A 17,625-nucleotide genomic window follows, 5' to 3' on the forward strand; every position below is an offset into this window, starting at 1 on the left:
ATGGTCAGCATTATGGACATAATCAAGTCAATGCTTTCAACTCTGAGGTAACTCATTTTCTCTTTTATACTTAAGATGAATTTGATGATGGCATAAAATTACTAGTTTTCTTTTCTCATTATGATACTAAGGGGAGTTGTCTGTATTTTTTAACAAATGCAGTCCAAAGGAATAAATATGACAAACACAACAGCATAATACAAAAATATAAAGACTCAAGACAATTTAGTTATTCTACTTTCTTCCCTAATTTTATCTAAATGGGCTTTTACCTCTTAGTATACTAACCTCCTGGTAACAACTTTTATTAAACATATAGGTTCTCAAATGAATAAACTATTGCACCCTGGCAATTTCTGTCTATGGAAGCAAGGTGGCTACAAGGCCCCTTTCTCTATTTTAGTATTTGTAGGTCCAAAACTGAACTTCCCTCATTCCTTGATCAGATCCTTCTCCTTAATTCCACTTTCATCAACCATAATTTAGGTTTAACTTGGATAATTGTAAAAAGGCTCCCTACTGGTCAGATCCTGACTTCACCACAGCACACATTATTTTTTCAGTGAAATTTCAAAAAAAAATTTTTTTGCAACACTTGATTATGTACCTTAACTCTTTTAATGTTTAAAAGGCTTTATTATATTCTAGAAATAAATTAATTCTCTATAGCAGATCTTAAAATGCCTTTCAGAATATCATCCTTGTGAACCATAAAGCTACATTTCTAAATAGTCCACTTTCTTTTCTCTACTTTCCTATCAGAGTTCGGCACTATAATTGCCTTTGAACTAGAATGTATATATCCATGTCACCTCATTGGTCACTATAAACTAGGACGGCAGACACCCTAACTCATTGACCATCATATAACCCCAAATATTGCTTGACAATAGTAGACTCTCAATAAGAACTACTTAAACAAATGTATAAATTTAAGTATAGCAATACAACTTTGAATATAAAGTTGATTAGAAAATCTCTTTTTAAAAAAAAGTAGTAACATTGTTGAAAACAGTATCACAGAGTTAACCACCTGTTTGCTGTACATACTACTGATGGTATGTTTGTATCATAACATTGATATTAGGTCCTAAGTGGGGAGGGGGGGAATCATATTTCTGAGGATTGTCAAGGGACATTGAGCAAAATGATATTATGCATGTCCTGAAGATTTAATGTACTTAAAACTATCTTGTGCTAGAGACAATCTCTACAAATTGTTCATGGACAAGAAAATAATCAAGCTAAATGAAGTAATCACTCAAGATCTCAAGCTTGTGACAATAAAATATTCAATTGAGAAAAGCAATCATTAAAAATTCTTGTATAAAGTTCTAAGTAGAGACAGGAAATAAATTTTATAAGCCTAAAAAGAAACATTTTAAAGCAAAGAAACGCTGGTTGTAGAGTAAAATAAAAGTGCTTGACTTTCATATAATGCCACTGTCAATACAAACTTTATATTTTTCTAGAGTCCTAGTACAATTAAAGATACTCTATTTAGTTAATAACTAATACACAGTAAAAATAAACCTGATTTATCTAAATATACTACTATTTTTTATTGTGGTAAAAAGATTTCTATTCTCTTAACAGATTTTTAAGTTTACATTACAGTATTAACTTAAAAACACAATGTTGTACAGCACAACTCTAGAACTTTTCCACCTTGCGTGACTGAAACTTCATACCCACTGAACAGCAATTTCCCATTTCCTACTCCTCCAGCCCCTGGAAACCATCATTCTACTCTCTGCTTCTATGCATTAGACTACTTTAGATGCTTCATGAAAGTGGAATCATGCAGTGTTTGTCCTGTGACTAGCCTATTTCACTTACCATACAGTCTTCAAGATTTAACCATGTTGTAACATATGACAGAATTTCCTCCTTTTTCAATAATGCAGAAATACTCCATTATTTCTGTATGACACATAGTCTTTATCCATTCATTCGCTAGTGGACATTTAGATTGTTTCTACCTAATGCTGCAGTGAACATGGGAGTGCATATATCTCTTTGATATTGTAATTTTAATTCTTTTGGATAAATACCCAGAAGTGGGATTCCTGGATCACACGGCAGTTCTATTTTCAAAATTTCAAGGAAATTCCATATTCTCCAAACCATTTTACATTTCTACCAATAGCGTATGAGGTCTCCAATTTCTACACCTCTTCAACAACTCTTGTTATTTTCTGTTTTTGTTTTTTTGTTTGTTGTTGTTGTTTTGATAATGGCCATCTTAAAAAATGTGAAGGTATTCTTTACTGTGGTTGTGATTTGCTTTTCCCAGATGATTAGTGATGTTGAGCACATACATTTTCATGTACCTTTTGCTCATCTGTGTGTCTTCTTTGGGGAAATGTCTATTCAAGTGTTTTGCCCATATTTTACTTCGTTGCTGTTTTTGTTTGTTTGTTTTGCTGTTGAGTTGTAGGACTTAATGTATATTTTGGATATTAACCCCTTTTCAAATACATGGTTTGCAAATACTTTTCTTCCCTTTCATAGGTTGTCTTTTTACTTTGATTGTTTCCTTTTTGTGTAAAAGCTTTTTAGTCTAACATAGTCCCACTTGTCTATTTTTCCTTTGGTTGCCTGTATTATTGGTGTCAAATACATAAAATCATTGCTGAGACCAAGTATTCCTCTGTTTTCTCCGAGGAATTTGATAGCTTCAGATTTTAAGATTAAACCCTAATCCATCCTAGCTTGATTTTTGCGTATAGTGTAAAAGATCCAATTTCATTCTTTTCATATAGCTATTACTGTTTTGCAACCTCCTTGGGTGCCTTCCTAGGGTAATCTGAAACCAGAAGACAGGGAGAGACCAAAGAAAGAGGCAGACCACTCCAGATTGGTAGATGACAGTTTTAATGAACAAGGCAATTTATTTATCAGGCTTGTCTTGGGTGGCTGTAAGACAAGTAGTTTTCCACACACACTTGCCAGAATCTTAAAAGTTTATATAGAGGCCTTAACTAAGTTAAGTCACATACCCAGTTCTGATAGCCTCAACACCACATTTCTATCTCAAGACCGTATCCTTAGAGCAGCTTCTGAGTGTAGGGAAGACAAGTAGCACACATATTCCAAGGACAGAGGAGAAGGTGAATAGCCTCCAATTGCCCAGATCCAGCTCATGAGTCGACTGGCAGTCATATCTTCTTGAATGATCTTTTCCAACACATATTCAATTTTCCTAAGATTATTTGTTGAAGACTATCCTTTCCCCTTTGTGTATGATTAACATCTTGTTGAAGATCATTTGACCATGCGTGTGTGGATTATTTCTGGGATCTCTATTATATTCCATTGGTCTAATTTCTTTATGCCAGTAAGGACCTTACTGTTTTGATTACTTTAACTTTGTAATTTATTTCAACATTAGGAAGTAGGAGGCTGCCAGCTTTTTCTCCTTCTCAAGATTGTTTTGGTTATTTAGGATTCTTTGTGGTTTTATATGGATTTAGGATTGTTTTTCTTATTTTTGTAATAAAAATGCTACTGGTATTTTGATAAAGATTGCACTGAATCTATAGTTGACTTTGGGGACTATAGACATTTTAATAATATTAAGTCTTCCAATCTATGGATATGAGATGTCTTTCCATTTATTTGTATTCTTTAATTTCTTTCAGGAATGTTTTATACTTTTCTGTGCTTAAGGGTCTTGCCTCTTGTGTAAGTTTATTTGTAAATATTTTGTACTTTTTGATGTTATTGTAGATAGAATTTTCTGGATTTCCTTTTGGATCCTTCATTGTTACTGTATAGAAAAAACTGGCTTTTGCATATTGATTTTGTATCTTGCAACTTTACTGAATTTGTTTATTAGTTCTAGTTTTATTATGGAATCTTTACGGTATTCTACATATAAGATCATGTCATCTGCAAACAATTTACTTCTTCTATTGTGGTTTGGATGTCTTTTATTTATTTGTCTTGCCTAATTGCCAGGGCTAGGACTTATGTTGAATAGAAGTGGCAAGAGTGGGTATACTTGCCTTCTTCCTGATCTTATAAGAAAAGCATTCTTTTTTTTACTGTTAAGTATGATGTAAGCTGTGGGCTTTTCCTATATTGCCTTTATTATACTGGGATAATTTCCTTCTATTCTTAATTTGTTATGTGTTTTTATCATGGAAGTGTGTTGAATTTTATCAGTTGCTTTTTTGGCATCTATTGAGATGATCATGTGATTTTTAGCCTTCATTTTGTTAATGTGGTACATCATATTGACTGTCATATGTTGAACCATCCTTATATCCCAGAAATAAATCCCACATGGTCATGTTTTATAATTCTTTCTTTTAATATGCTTTTGAATTTGGTTTGCTAGTATTTTGTGGAGGACTTTTGCATCTATAGTCATCAAGGATACTGGCCTGTAGTTTTCCTTTCTTGTAGTGTTCTTTTTTGGTTTTGGTATGATGGTAATGCTGGCCTTATACAATGTGTTTGAAAAGGATTGGTGTTACTTCTTCTTAAATGTATGGTAGAATTCACCAGTGAAGACATCTAGGCTTGAGTTTTCTTTTAGGATGTTTTTGATTACTGATTCATCTATTTTCTAGTTATAGGTCTGTTCAGATTTTTCTATTTCATCATGATTGAGTCTTGAGAGGTTGTATATATCCATGCACTTATCCATTTCTTTTAGGTTATCCAATTTGTAGCATGTCTCTTACAATCCTTTTCATTTTGGTAGCATCAGTTGTAATGTCTTTCATTTCTGATTTTGTTTTAGTCTGATTTTGTTTGAGTCTTTTCCCTTTTTTCTGTTTATCTAGATGAAGGGTTTTTCAATTTTGTTGAACTTTAAGAAAAAAGCTCTTGGTTTTGTTTTTTTCTATCATTTTCCCACTTTACTTCATTTATTTCTGCTCTAATCATTATTTCCTTCCTTCATTTACCTTTGGGCTTAATTCTTTTTTCTCTACTTCCTTGAAATGTAGAATTAGGTTGTTTATTTGAGATCTTTCTCCTTTTTTAAAAATAGGTGTTTAATATTGTAAACTAAGCTCTTAATTCTCCTCTTACTTCATCTCATAGATTTTGGTATGTTGTGCTTTAATTTTCTTTTATCTGAAGATTTTTTCTAGTTTCCCCTTTGATTTCTCTTTGACTCATTGATTGTTCAATGGTATGTTGTTTTATCTCCACACATTTGTGAATTTTCCAGTTTTCCTTCTGCTATATATTTCTAGTTTCATTCCATGTGATAAGAAAAGATACTTGGTATAAATACATCTTTTTAAATTTGGTAAGACTTGGGACCTAACATTTTCCTGGCGAATGATGTATATACACTTGAGAAGAATGTGTACTTTTCTGCTGTTGGCTGAAATGTTCAGGATATATCTGTTTGGTACATTTGGTCTATAGTGTTATTCAAATCATCTGTTTCATTGCTGATCTTATGTCTGTATACACTATTATTGAAAGTGGGGTACTAAATTCTCCTACTATTGTGTTGCTGTCTATTTCTCTCTTCTGCTCAATGTTTGCTTCATATATTCCAATGCTCTAATATTGAGTACATATATGTTTATAATTGCTACATCTTCCTGGTTATTTGACTTTTATCATTATATGATATCCTTCTCTGTCTCTCGTGACAGTTTTTGACTACAGTTTCTGATATACGGCCACCCTTTCTCTTTCTTGGTTAACATTTGCATGGAATATCTGTTTCTACCATTTTGCTTTCAACCTGTATGTGTCATTGTGTGTAAAATGTGTCTCCAGTAGACAGCATATAGTTTATTTTTTTAAAGATATTCAACCTCTCTTTGTCTTTTGATTGGGGAGTTTATTCCATTTACATTTAAAGTAATTATTGATACAGGTAGACCTACCATTGTCATTTTGTTAATTGTTTTTATCTTGCAGTTCTTTTGTCCCCCTTTTCTCTCTTGTATTTTTGTGTTTCATCATTTTTTTTAAATAGTAACATGCTTTGATTCTTTTCTCATTTCCCTTTGTGTGTGTGTGGTTTTTTTTTTTTTTTAAATATTTTCTTTGTGGTTATCATGGGACTTACATAAAGCATAGTTATAACAATCTATTTTAAGGTAACAATTTATGTTCAGTCATATACAAAAACATCATACTTTTACTTCCCCTGCACACTTTGTTAATGATATCACAAATTACATCTTTTTCTATTGTATATTCATTAATATATTTTTATAGTTTAAGTTTTTTATACTTTTATCTTCTAATTTCTATATCAGTATTGAAAGTGATTTATCCACTACTATTATAGTATTACCATATTCTATATTTGTCTGTATATTTACTTTTACCAGTGAGATTTATGTTTCAGATGCTTTTGTGTAGCTATTTAGCTTCATTTTGTTTCAACTTGAATGACTACCTTCAGAATTTCTTATAAAGCAGGTCTAGTGGTGATGAATTATCTCAACTTAAGTGTATCTGGAAAATTTTTATCTCTCCTTCATTTTTGAAGGACAGTTTTGCCAGTTAAAGGATTCTTGCTTAGTAGGTTTTTTGTTTGTTTGTTTTTGTTTTGTTTTGTTTTTTAGAACTTTGAATATATCATCCTACTCCCTTCTGGTCTGCTACATTCTACTGAGGAATCTGCTGAGAGTCTTCTGAAGTGCCTTTGTCTGTTTGGGCTGGTATACCAGAACACCATAGACTGGATGTCTTACAAACAACAGAAATTTTTTTTCTCACAGTTTAGAAGGCTGGGAAGGCCAAGATTAAGGCAGAAAAAAAATGAAGGATGTTTCCGAGGTCTTTATTGTAAGGGCTCTATTCTCATTCATGAATGTTCTACCCTCATAACCTAATCACCTCCCAGAGGTTCCACTTCACATACTATTATATTGGGGATTAGGATTTCAATATATGCATTTTGGGGTGACACAAACATTTAATCTACAGCATGGGTGTTCCCTTATTCATGAGAGTTGCTTTCAAAATACTCCTTGTCTTTTGACAATTTGCAGATAATGTGCATTGGTGTGGATTTGATTCATTCTAATTCATCATACTTTTGAGGTCATTAGATAACCAAGAGATATTCATTTCCCTTGGTGATTGATTTTATTTATTTGCTTGTCTTTTAAATGAATGGTGTTTCAAATGGCCAGAACAAATGATGCATCTCAGATATACTTTATCTCAATTCTATTTATAATTTTCTAATATTATTCTAAAAATCATCATATACCCTATATGGACATTGAAAAGTTAGTTGCACTCTATTCCTCAGAGAAGTTTATTTGAATATGTGGCAGTGACAATGTTCTATGTGTACTATGATATATCTGTTTCCTGCACTCACACAGAGAAAGGTTGTATCTCCAATTTCCCCTTGCATTTAGGGCAGAGGCCATTTGGTTGACCTGTATCAATGGGAGGTGAACAAAGTCATGTAAGTGACATCCAGGCTTTGCCCTTTAAACATCCTGTACAATACTCCAATCTTTTCTTCTTCTTCCTGAAGCTTTCTTGAAAGCCAAACAGACCAAGTTGTGTAACAACAAGATGGAAGCAGTCCTGGTCTAAGGTTAAAGGAAAGCAGCCTGGAAAAGCCTAATCAAACTGCAGTCTGATTAACAAATAAGCCTTTGTGGTGTTGAGCCTTTGGTTACTTCAGTATTCATGTGTTATCACACATAGCCTAGGTTTTCCTGATTAATACAAGAAATAAGCTGGATGAGAAACTTTCACAGGACACCATGTGAGAGTTATAAAATTTGATGGCTAGATAAAATATTTTATTCTTATATGCATCTTATTCAGGGAATTCAAATTGCCTGGGAAAGTTTAGGAAAGGTAGAGGGGAGTAGGCAACCACCGATGTTAAAAGCAAGTTATTTAACAACCAACTGACAGATGCTACATTCTTTTTGGAATTTTGACTTTTGGAATGGCAAGATCAACTTTGAGAGAAAACATTCCATTTTGGAATGGCAACAAAATTTAATAGAAATCTGTCCTAGGAAATATGGAAAATTTATATTTTCCAATATTATGTTTTCATTTTGCTTCTACAAAAAGGAATATGCTGACCTCTTAACTCAAAAAGAACATTAATTAAAAGCATTTGGATATTACCAATGACAAAATACAAAGTACCTTTCATGAAATAACATTTAAAATTATTAAAATTTTATTTTAATACGTTTGTATTTCTCTAAATATAACTTATTCTGATGATTTTAATATAAAAACACCATCACAATATAGCTATGTACAAAGACTAATATTTTAAACATAAAATATAGTGAAACATTAACATATTTTATAATGGGTTTTGGGGAGGAACAAAATCAATAACACAGCAGTATTTTCTCTTTTCTACTTTCTAAACAAGCTCCAATTCATACATTACTGTTATAATGCAGAGTTGTGCTTTCCATGGTTTCAAAATAAGCAACTACCATGTTGTTCTCAAAGTCTTAATGTTACAGAATGACAATGCTTATGCAATCTCAGAGAAGGGGACTGGGTTGCCTGAATAGTAAAGATTACTACCACTCTTCATTCTTCCCCATATTCTGCATTATGGTTCTGGGTGGTGGCTGGGTGGCAGTCATCAGTTGCCACTTTTGGTCATGTTTTAGGGATTCTATGGTATTAAAGAAGTCAGAGAAAGATAAAACCAAACTAAATCAAAACAGAATGACAAAAGCTCATTTTCAGCCCAGTTCTTCAAAACTTTTCTATAATGAGATTCCACCCTATGGTTTAAAAGCAGAGTATCAAGCCTTTCCTAGAGTAACACTATACTCCTAAAACTGCTGACAATTCGTAAAAAAAGAATTGATCATAATGCAGTGTGATAAATCCTATAATAATGTGTGTATACAAACTCTGACTTAGAATGAATGCTAAGGGACAATAATTGGGAGTTCTACTGGATAACACCCAAAATTAAAGTTTCTTCCTATGAGCTGTTTGTTTCTAATTGACTTAGTTAATCTTAGTCATAAAACATTCAAATTGATAAAAGAAATAAAGGATCTATCTATGTATCTATCTATCACTTTTGGAAATTACCAATTTTTTCAAATGATCAAGATTATTCTTGACTGTAATGCTCTCACTCAAGGTGTTATCCTTTCCCTCTAGGCCACTGTCATGTATAAACTTATTAAAAATATACTGTATTCTATCATAGAAATCAGTGATTTAAATATTTATAACACTGGGCCCAGGGCCAACTTCTTAGAACATATTCTGATTTACACTCCATGTTTAATACTGAACCAGTAATTCTAATTAGAAATGACCGTCACTTTTACTTGGACACTCTACAACAGAAACACAGTTGATTTGCATTTTTTTAATGAAAGAGAATATTTAACAGGTCTTTTTTTTTTTCTGAACATGGTTCTTTCTGTAACAAAATTATCGATTATTTTCAATCTATTAAATACATCACCAAATTATGAAAGAATATTAGATGTACTTTGTTCTTTTCTTGGTATTTTTATAGCACTGGCTAATATATGTTTAGGAAATTGACTTTGTAAATGTTCAAGGAGCTGCCTGCAATTGCCTTTTCCTGGTTTAGGTCAGACTTACTCTCACAATCTCTTCTATTTTTTTCCTTATAAAAATATGATTGTTCTTTGCTGGTAGTACTACAGAAATCAGTATACAGAAAGGTAAACAGAAAGCTTGTTTAGAAAGGGAATTTCTTCAATCTCAGAGAGCGGGGTGCAAATATAGTATTGTATACTTGCCTTTTCACAAAATTGAACATATTCAATTCTCTTCCAGGAAAACTAATAGTATATGTGAAAACATGTATTCTATAATATTTTTATACTTAAAATTTTAGAAGTGTATATATACAGTTTTGAAAAAACACAGTGATCATGATAAACAAGTTTTGGGGTAGTTCTAGAGATAGTTCTTAATTTTAGCTAAATAAAAGCTAGAAATTTTAATGCTCAATAAACCTTATATCAAGTATTATACATTTTTGAATCTCTTAAAGAACGCATAAAGTCCTCTTAAAAACCTTAAACAAATTAAATTAAATTGCTTATTTATATCAAGTAAACTTTTATTTTTTAAATTTCATTGTAATGTGTTTTTCTTTCATTTGTTTCCTTTCCTCCAATTTTAATTGCAAATGTATGGAATTTTTGATAAACTGCCAAACTGGGAAACCTAGAAACTATGTATAATGTTGCATCTATGTCAAAATGCCTCCTGAGATCCAATCACCCAATTCATGAATACAGTTAGAAACAAATTATTGGTACATTAGTTAAATCATATGTTAAGGATTTTTATTTCTTTATAACTTCATATAATTTAAACTTAAATTATTTTCCATAGTATGTCTACATATAGAGAAATTGAATCTATATTTTTAGATACAATGTAATTGGTTGAGACTAAAACTTCGTTCTGTTTAATTTGTCATGGCTTATTAAAAGTCTTCTAATATTCCTTAAATGGCTTGTTGTCTCCCCTCATCATCAATAAAATCAAAGATGGCCACCATAAAGATATTTGAAGGCCGGACAATGTAAAATATTAAAATAGGTGGGTAATAAAAAAGAAAAATCTAGATGTTTGTATGCATTTTGAAACTGAGAATATATATCCAACATATCATAGTTTTCTGCATGTAAGTATTCAGAACTAACTTATCTGAAATTCTAAATTGGTATAATAGAAATATGTAGAAATGTTTCTGTAGTTGTTAACCTCAATTCTGTCTCTCAAAATTGTGAAGAAAATTTTCTTGAGTTGTTCTAAAATTTCTAGAAATGCTTGAACTCACTTTATTCTCCTCTGTATAAGTGCCTTAGAAAAAAATTTCTAAATCCTAATAATGTCAGTTATTGTCTTTGATTTTATAGATAGCCTTGCTAGTTCTGGCTTCCACCACCATCGACTGTGCCTGGGGCACCAATTGACCAATTCTAGGTCTTTTTCATGGTGATATTTTACAGACCAATTCTCCTAATGCTCAGGTGGAGAAACGTTCTCCCTAGTCCATGTAAAGCAATGAGGGGACTTCTCTGCATACTTTGATATTCATCCCCACCTAGATGTATAAGCTAGCTTTAAGAATTAAAAAAAAAATACACATACACACATCAGAGTGAATTTCAAGGCAGTATATCATTAAATATAAAATGTTTAGAAATATTTGTTTTGCCTCTGATGTGTCTTTTTTTCTGAATCTTTGAAACAAACAGGAAAAACTTATAATTAAAACTGCATTTATTGAACACCAACATATGCTAATTCTGAATTTATTCCCATTGCATCCCAATTAAAATACCTCTTTTATCTTCAAAGGGAGAAAAAAATCAGAGAAAAGGAAAGAGTAATAAAATATTGAAAACATCATATTGGCATTCTATTGAATTACTTTTAATGCAAAGAGGAATAGTTAATGGTAATGAATGTTTAAGAAGAAAATATTAGGTCTTTCTGATCTTTTTTCTTTATGTTTTAGCTTTGCTCTGTAAAACCCATTACCAGTTTGTATTTTTTTGGATTCTAACCCAGAAGGGTCTGATATACCCTTATATAATCTTTACAGCTGTCCACTTTAAACAGCACATAGTTTGCTAATGGCAGAAAATCTACAACCAGAATCTTTTTATTTTTTTTTAAAGATTTTATTTATTTATTCGACAGAGATAGAGACAGCCAGCAAGAGAGGGAACACAAGCAGGGGGAGTAGGAGAGGAAGAAGCAGGCTCATAGCAGAAGAGCCTGATGCGTGGCTCGATCCCATAATGCCAGGATCACGCCCTGAGCCAAAGGCAGACGCTTAACCACTGTGCCACCCAGGCGCCCCTACAACCAGAATCTTAAATATATTCACAAGTGCATAATGCCCTAATAATAGTTAATTTTTAACATCATTTAATTAAGCTAGTAATAAGAAAGAAGTATGGAAGTTTACTGTAAGATGGAGAATGTTGGTAAATACTTTCAGAAGCGAACTGGTATGGTACTGACTTCAACACTAGATGGATCAAAAAATACCAGTGAAAACGTTAATATCTATGAAATTTTTCTGGTTTGCTTTTTGGACAAAATTAGTGTTTAGGCTAAATTCAAATTAGATTTTCTCAACTTTCTTTTCTTCTGCCAATTATTATTAATATATAACTTCAAAAAAAGATAATTTTAAGATAGCGAATTAAAGTGAATAAGAAAACCAGATTATAAAAAAAGAGAGAGAAGGAGAAAAAGAAAAGAAAAAAAAAACGAAAACAAAAAGGAAAACCAGATTGTGAAAAAGAGGCATGCACAGCCAATGTAGACAGTAGTTCTGGGGCTCTTGACATTCACTGGGTTTTGGTTGTTTCTATTCTGTGACTATGTTTACCCTACGTTAGAAAGGCCCCTTATTTACTGAAGGCTTGGTGTCATTTAATTGCATCTATCCCTATTCAGAGGACATTATCTCCCAATCTCACTGTGGATGACATTCCAAATGACATCGTAGATTTTTGCTTTCTCAGTTATAACATCAGCTGATAATTTCCTCTATGGTGCCCCATCATTCATGCAGGCAATACTGTTCAACATACACACAAGATTTTAATTTTTAATGAGGGTTAGGGAGAGATCCCATTATTAAAGAAAACGGAACTGTAATATGATAATACTTTATCAATCCACACCTCTATCTCTTTCTTCATTTCCTTACCCAGGATCTGATGTCATTTCTCAATACAGATCAGCTCTGAATGGCTAGGTGATTACATAATGGACTTGTTTTGGTTGTTTTGTGTTCTCAGTTAATTGCTTTGAAATAGCACTAATGTATTCTGCATTTTCCTCATTCACAAATGTATTCTATCACCAACATTTGATGATTGTGTATCCTGCAGATTTTGTGTCTATTGCTATAGGAAAAAATGATAAGCAAAACCATTAAAACAAATATTCTAAGTTAGGAACCTAGTTTACTTTGTCCGATATGAAAATTCTAGATGCTTTTATCAGATACGTAAAATTTAAGTTAGTTGAGGTATTTAAAGTAGGCTATTTAAAACAAATAGATGCAGTGATAAGTATTATGGGACAATTAAAATGGTAAGAAATTTCAATTAATTATTGATAACGCTACATCTCAGAGGCTGTTAGGAAGAATATCATATCCTGAAGGAAAAAAATCATCACCTCTTCTCTTGCTATTTCTTCTGGGAGAAGTCTCTGCAACATATATGACAGTAAAAATCTGTTCTTTTGAGTTAACTTGAAGTGTTTAGTACATGGTTCCTATGTTTGATGTTACTTCATGAGATTAATAAAAGCACCAAAGTTATTGTAAAACATATTTTTATTTATTTTAGTTATATGTATTATAAATGTTCATAATGAGAAAATAAGAACAGGATATTGGAAGATAGGCATAAAAATAGAATGTACCTAAAGCAAAGAAATTTGGAGGGCATTAAAATTAGTGCTTTCCATAGTCACTTATTTTTAAAAATAAATTCAAATTTACTTGTAGTAAAGTGTCAGAACTATATGGATAATTCTTATTTATGTCCAGAATTACTATTTAAATTTCTTTTTGTTGATCAAAAAGTAGACCAGTTCATTTATTCCTCTGAGAGTAGTAAATGGTTCAACTAGATGTTGAAGATAGAAGCCAATCATATTACTCGACAGATTGGAGAGTTCTACACCCAAACAAATGAGATGAAAGAATTATATTTTAAAGTATCAAATTATCTTGCTTAAATTCCCAGATTTAAGAATATTAATTTTCTGGGCGCCTGGGTGGCTCAGGGGTTTAAGCATCTACTGTTTCAGCTCAGGTCATGATCTTGCTGTTAGGACATCAAGCCCCGCATCGAACCCCTGCTCAGTGCAGAGTTGGCTTCAGATTCTTTCTCACTCCAACCCACCCCACTCACTCTCGCTCTCCCTCTTTCTTTCTAAAATCAATCAATCAATCGATCAAATCTTAAAAAAAAAAAGAAAGAGTATAATTGTCTGTGAGTTGCTAATTTTAGTTTTCTATTTTCATTTTACTTACTGTTTTCATCTTACCTTACTGGTCTATCCAGTTGGAAGGTGTTATTACTCTACATAATATAAAAAATGATTTTTGGATTATTGAAATTGTATATGTAGCTTATAAATAAATTTACCAAAAATATTTAAATGAGATAATATAATGTTTTCTAAATTTCAAAAATAAAAACTGCTACTATTTTGGAAATTTTACTTGTGTTTTTAAACTGACTTAAAGTTATCTACTCAAATGATATTAATGCTATAGATTATTACAAATCTCTTTTAAAAAATAATGTAATAAAATGCAAATGTTTAATAAAAGTAACTATTTATATGGAATATAAATATGTCTGAAAGCCCAAATAATATATTTTAACATTATATATAATTTCTTTGAGGGATCTAGACTTAATATATCCACTAAATTTACTAATCAGGTTTATAAAATTAAAGTAACACACTAAGTATTGTATTCAACATCTTTTTTTGTGTGTACTACTACTTTTACTTTCTTTGTATATAACTGCATGTGTGTTTCTATATGTAAAGATATCTTTCCAAACACCTATATACTTATTAATAAATAAGAAATCATGCTTACATACTGAAATTTAAGTAAAAATTTTAGGGTCATTTCATTTTTTTTTTAAAGATTTTATTTACTTATGTGACAGAGAGACAGCCAGCAAGGGAGGGAACACAAGCAGGGGGAGTGGGAGAGGAAGAAGCAGGCTTTCAGCGGAGGAGCCTGATGTGGGGCTTGATCCCAGGACTCCGGGATCACGCCCTGAGCCTAAGGCAGAAGCTTAACGACTGTGCCACCCAGGCGCTCCTTTAGGGTCATTTCTACATATTAAGAAATATGGAATAAAATTAGACTAAGGTGACTGAAGTATGTATCATTACAAGGGAGGTATTACAACTTATTTAGCCAATCCCTCATCGATAGATTTTTGTTTCTAAAATTTTGTTAGTATCAACAAATATGTAATGTGAATTAGCAAAATAAAGATGCTAAGGTGTTCCATGGGTTAAAGAGAAAGCGAGCTATCTGACAATATATAACACGATCTTTCCACAACTCGCTGAACTGTGAAACTTATTTTTTTCTTACATTACATAAAATTCTGTAAGTTTTAAGTTTTCAATCCTAAAGCCTTTTTTTAAAAATTATTTAATATTATCATTGACATGCTTAGAATAGTCCTGGCTCTAATGGTAATAAAAATGCAGGTAGAATTATATCTATTTTTACTTAATAAATAGTCTCTTCCTACTTTTCTCTTTACTTTCTTAAAAAAAGTTACCCTTGGTGCTGAAGATTTACTATATTTTTATCATTCCTTTTTAAGGACAGACATTAAGCAATGAATATTTTCACTAAAAACTTTGACTATATCAAATATATTTTGGTAAATAAGGTTCTCATTTTCATACTTTTCTGTTTAATTTTTCAATACAATTTATATGAAGAACAAAAATTTAAATTATAGGATTTGATTATTTTTTATGCATATATAAACACATCTGACCATATTTCATGATATAACATAGGGTCTTCCCATTATTTCATACTCTATGATGTTTTCTCCCTGTTAATGACTGCAAAAACCAACTACGATTCTGATCTTTATCATCATACATTATGTATGTCCATTGCTGAAATTCATATAAATGAGTCACAAATTACTCTTTGTCTATCTTATTTTGCTCAGTACTTATCCATGTTTTAGAATATAGAAGTACTTAATTTTTAAAACATCATTGTTATGTTAAAGTTAATGATATGTGTATGCTATAATGTAGCTGTTTGTTAGTTTTACTATAATGGCCATTTGGATTGTTTCCTATGTCAGAAACTATGAAAGAGGGACGCCTGGGTGGTTCAGCTGGTTAAGCATCCAATTCTCAATTTCATCTCAGGTAACGATCTCAAGGTCGTGAGGTTAAGCCCCCGTGGGGAGACTGCTTGAGATTTTTTCACTCTGCCCAAGCTCATGCATGCTCTCTCTCAAATAAATAAATCTTAAAAAAACAAAACAAGCAAACAAACAAAAAAATGAACTATGAAAGACCTGAGATTTTACCCTAGTTGCAAGCTGATCAGTTAGTCTTATAGTCCTGGCAGAAGACAGGATACTTCTCTGTCAGAGAAAAAGGACTTTATTTCTCATGACAGAGCAGGCAGCATGAGCTTCATGGTCTTGTCAGTTCCCTTTGCCATCTTCCAGCCCAGATCCATGGGCATGATGCCAAGGAGGGCCCACATGGGTAATGCCCATGAAGTGGGTTTGTGTCACAGGTGAAGAATGCTTGGTTTAGAATACCTAAACTCCTAAGGGGTTTTTCAAAGTTCTGCCCAATCTTTGTCCCAGAGGAGGAAATTTCCTTTATTATCTTGTCAGGAAACGAATCTGCTCTGTCCTGCAGAGAGCCACCATCTCTATCTTGCAAGGATTTTGCTGTACAAATATTCTTAAAAAGATGATTTGAAACAAAAGCTGTTGATGTCTTCTCATAAAACATGTAGCTGTTATGAAAACTCTGGTATGCATGTGTGGGAGACTTGTGAAATTAATGGTTAAGAATGTGTCTGTAAGTTTCTCTTCAGTTGTTACATCAAACATTTTGCACAGTGGTTGCACCAATTTAGTTCAAGTTTTTGCTCATATTTTTACTAGATTGTCTCTCTTTTGTTGTTGATCTCAACAAGTTACTTATAAATTCTGCATATGAATTAGTTGTTTATATAGGTATTCAAATATAGTATCCCAATCTATGGCCTGAATTTTTTATAATTTAAATAGTGTCTTTTGAAGACTAGATAGTCTTTATTTTAAGAAAGTCTAATTAATGAATATATTCTTTTCTGGTTAGTGTGATTTTCATGTATGCTATAAAAATTTTTTTAACCACAAATTCGTGAAGATATTCTTTTACATTTTAGACATTTGTTAGCTTTTAAAGTGAAGTTTATTATTCTGTTTACATTAATGTTTGTGCATGCTAGCAATACGGGTTCACTTTATTTTCAATTGTGATATTTGGCCCAACACTGTTTATTGAAAGACCACCCATTCCTACTGAATTCCAAGTAACAGCTTTGTCAAGATTGATGATAGATAGAGAGATAGATGACAGATAGATAAAAAACAAGTCTAGTTTTTAAGCTTTTCTAAGTCTCAGTTTCTTCAATACTAGAACAGGAGCTTTTCATTATGGATTAAATAGCATACTATAACGTACTTACACAGTTATTTCCCAGCATAAGAAGAACCTAAATCAATTCTTTGCTATGTCAGTTTATATAGATTTTTTTTTTAGGAGAGGCTGAGTCCAGTACAAAATATTATGTCATGACTGGACTACAAGTCTTGATACATTTCTAAAACATATTGAAATATTTTCTACAATACAATTATCTTAAAGATAGTTTTCTTAAGTACTATGGATTATTTATTAATACACAAAGCAGGTACTACATAGGTATATCTTTACCGAGCACGAGTATATCTTGGGCCACCGTTCTTTTCCCTTGGATATCTGAACTTTTGTTCCTTTCTATTAGCAACCAGTTTTATCGAAAAAAATAGTATGATGAAATTCTGATTCTATTTTAATCAC

This window comes from Ailuropoda melanoleuca, chromosome 5 (assembly GCF_002007445.2).
Source record: "Ailuropoda melanoleuca isolate Jingjing chromosome 5, ASM200744v2, whole genome shotgun sequence".
In the NCBI taxonomy this organism is placed as follows: domain Eukaryota; kingdom Metazoa; phylum Chordata; class Mammalia; order Carnivora; family Ursidae; genus Ailuropoda; species Ailuropoda melanoleuca.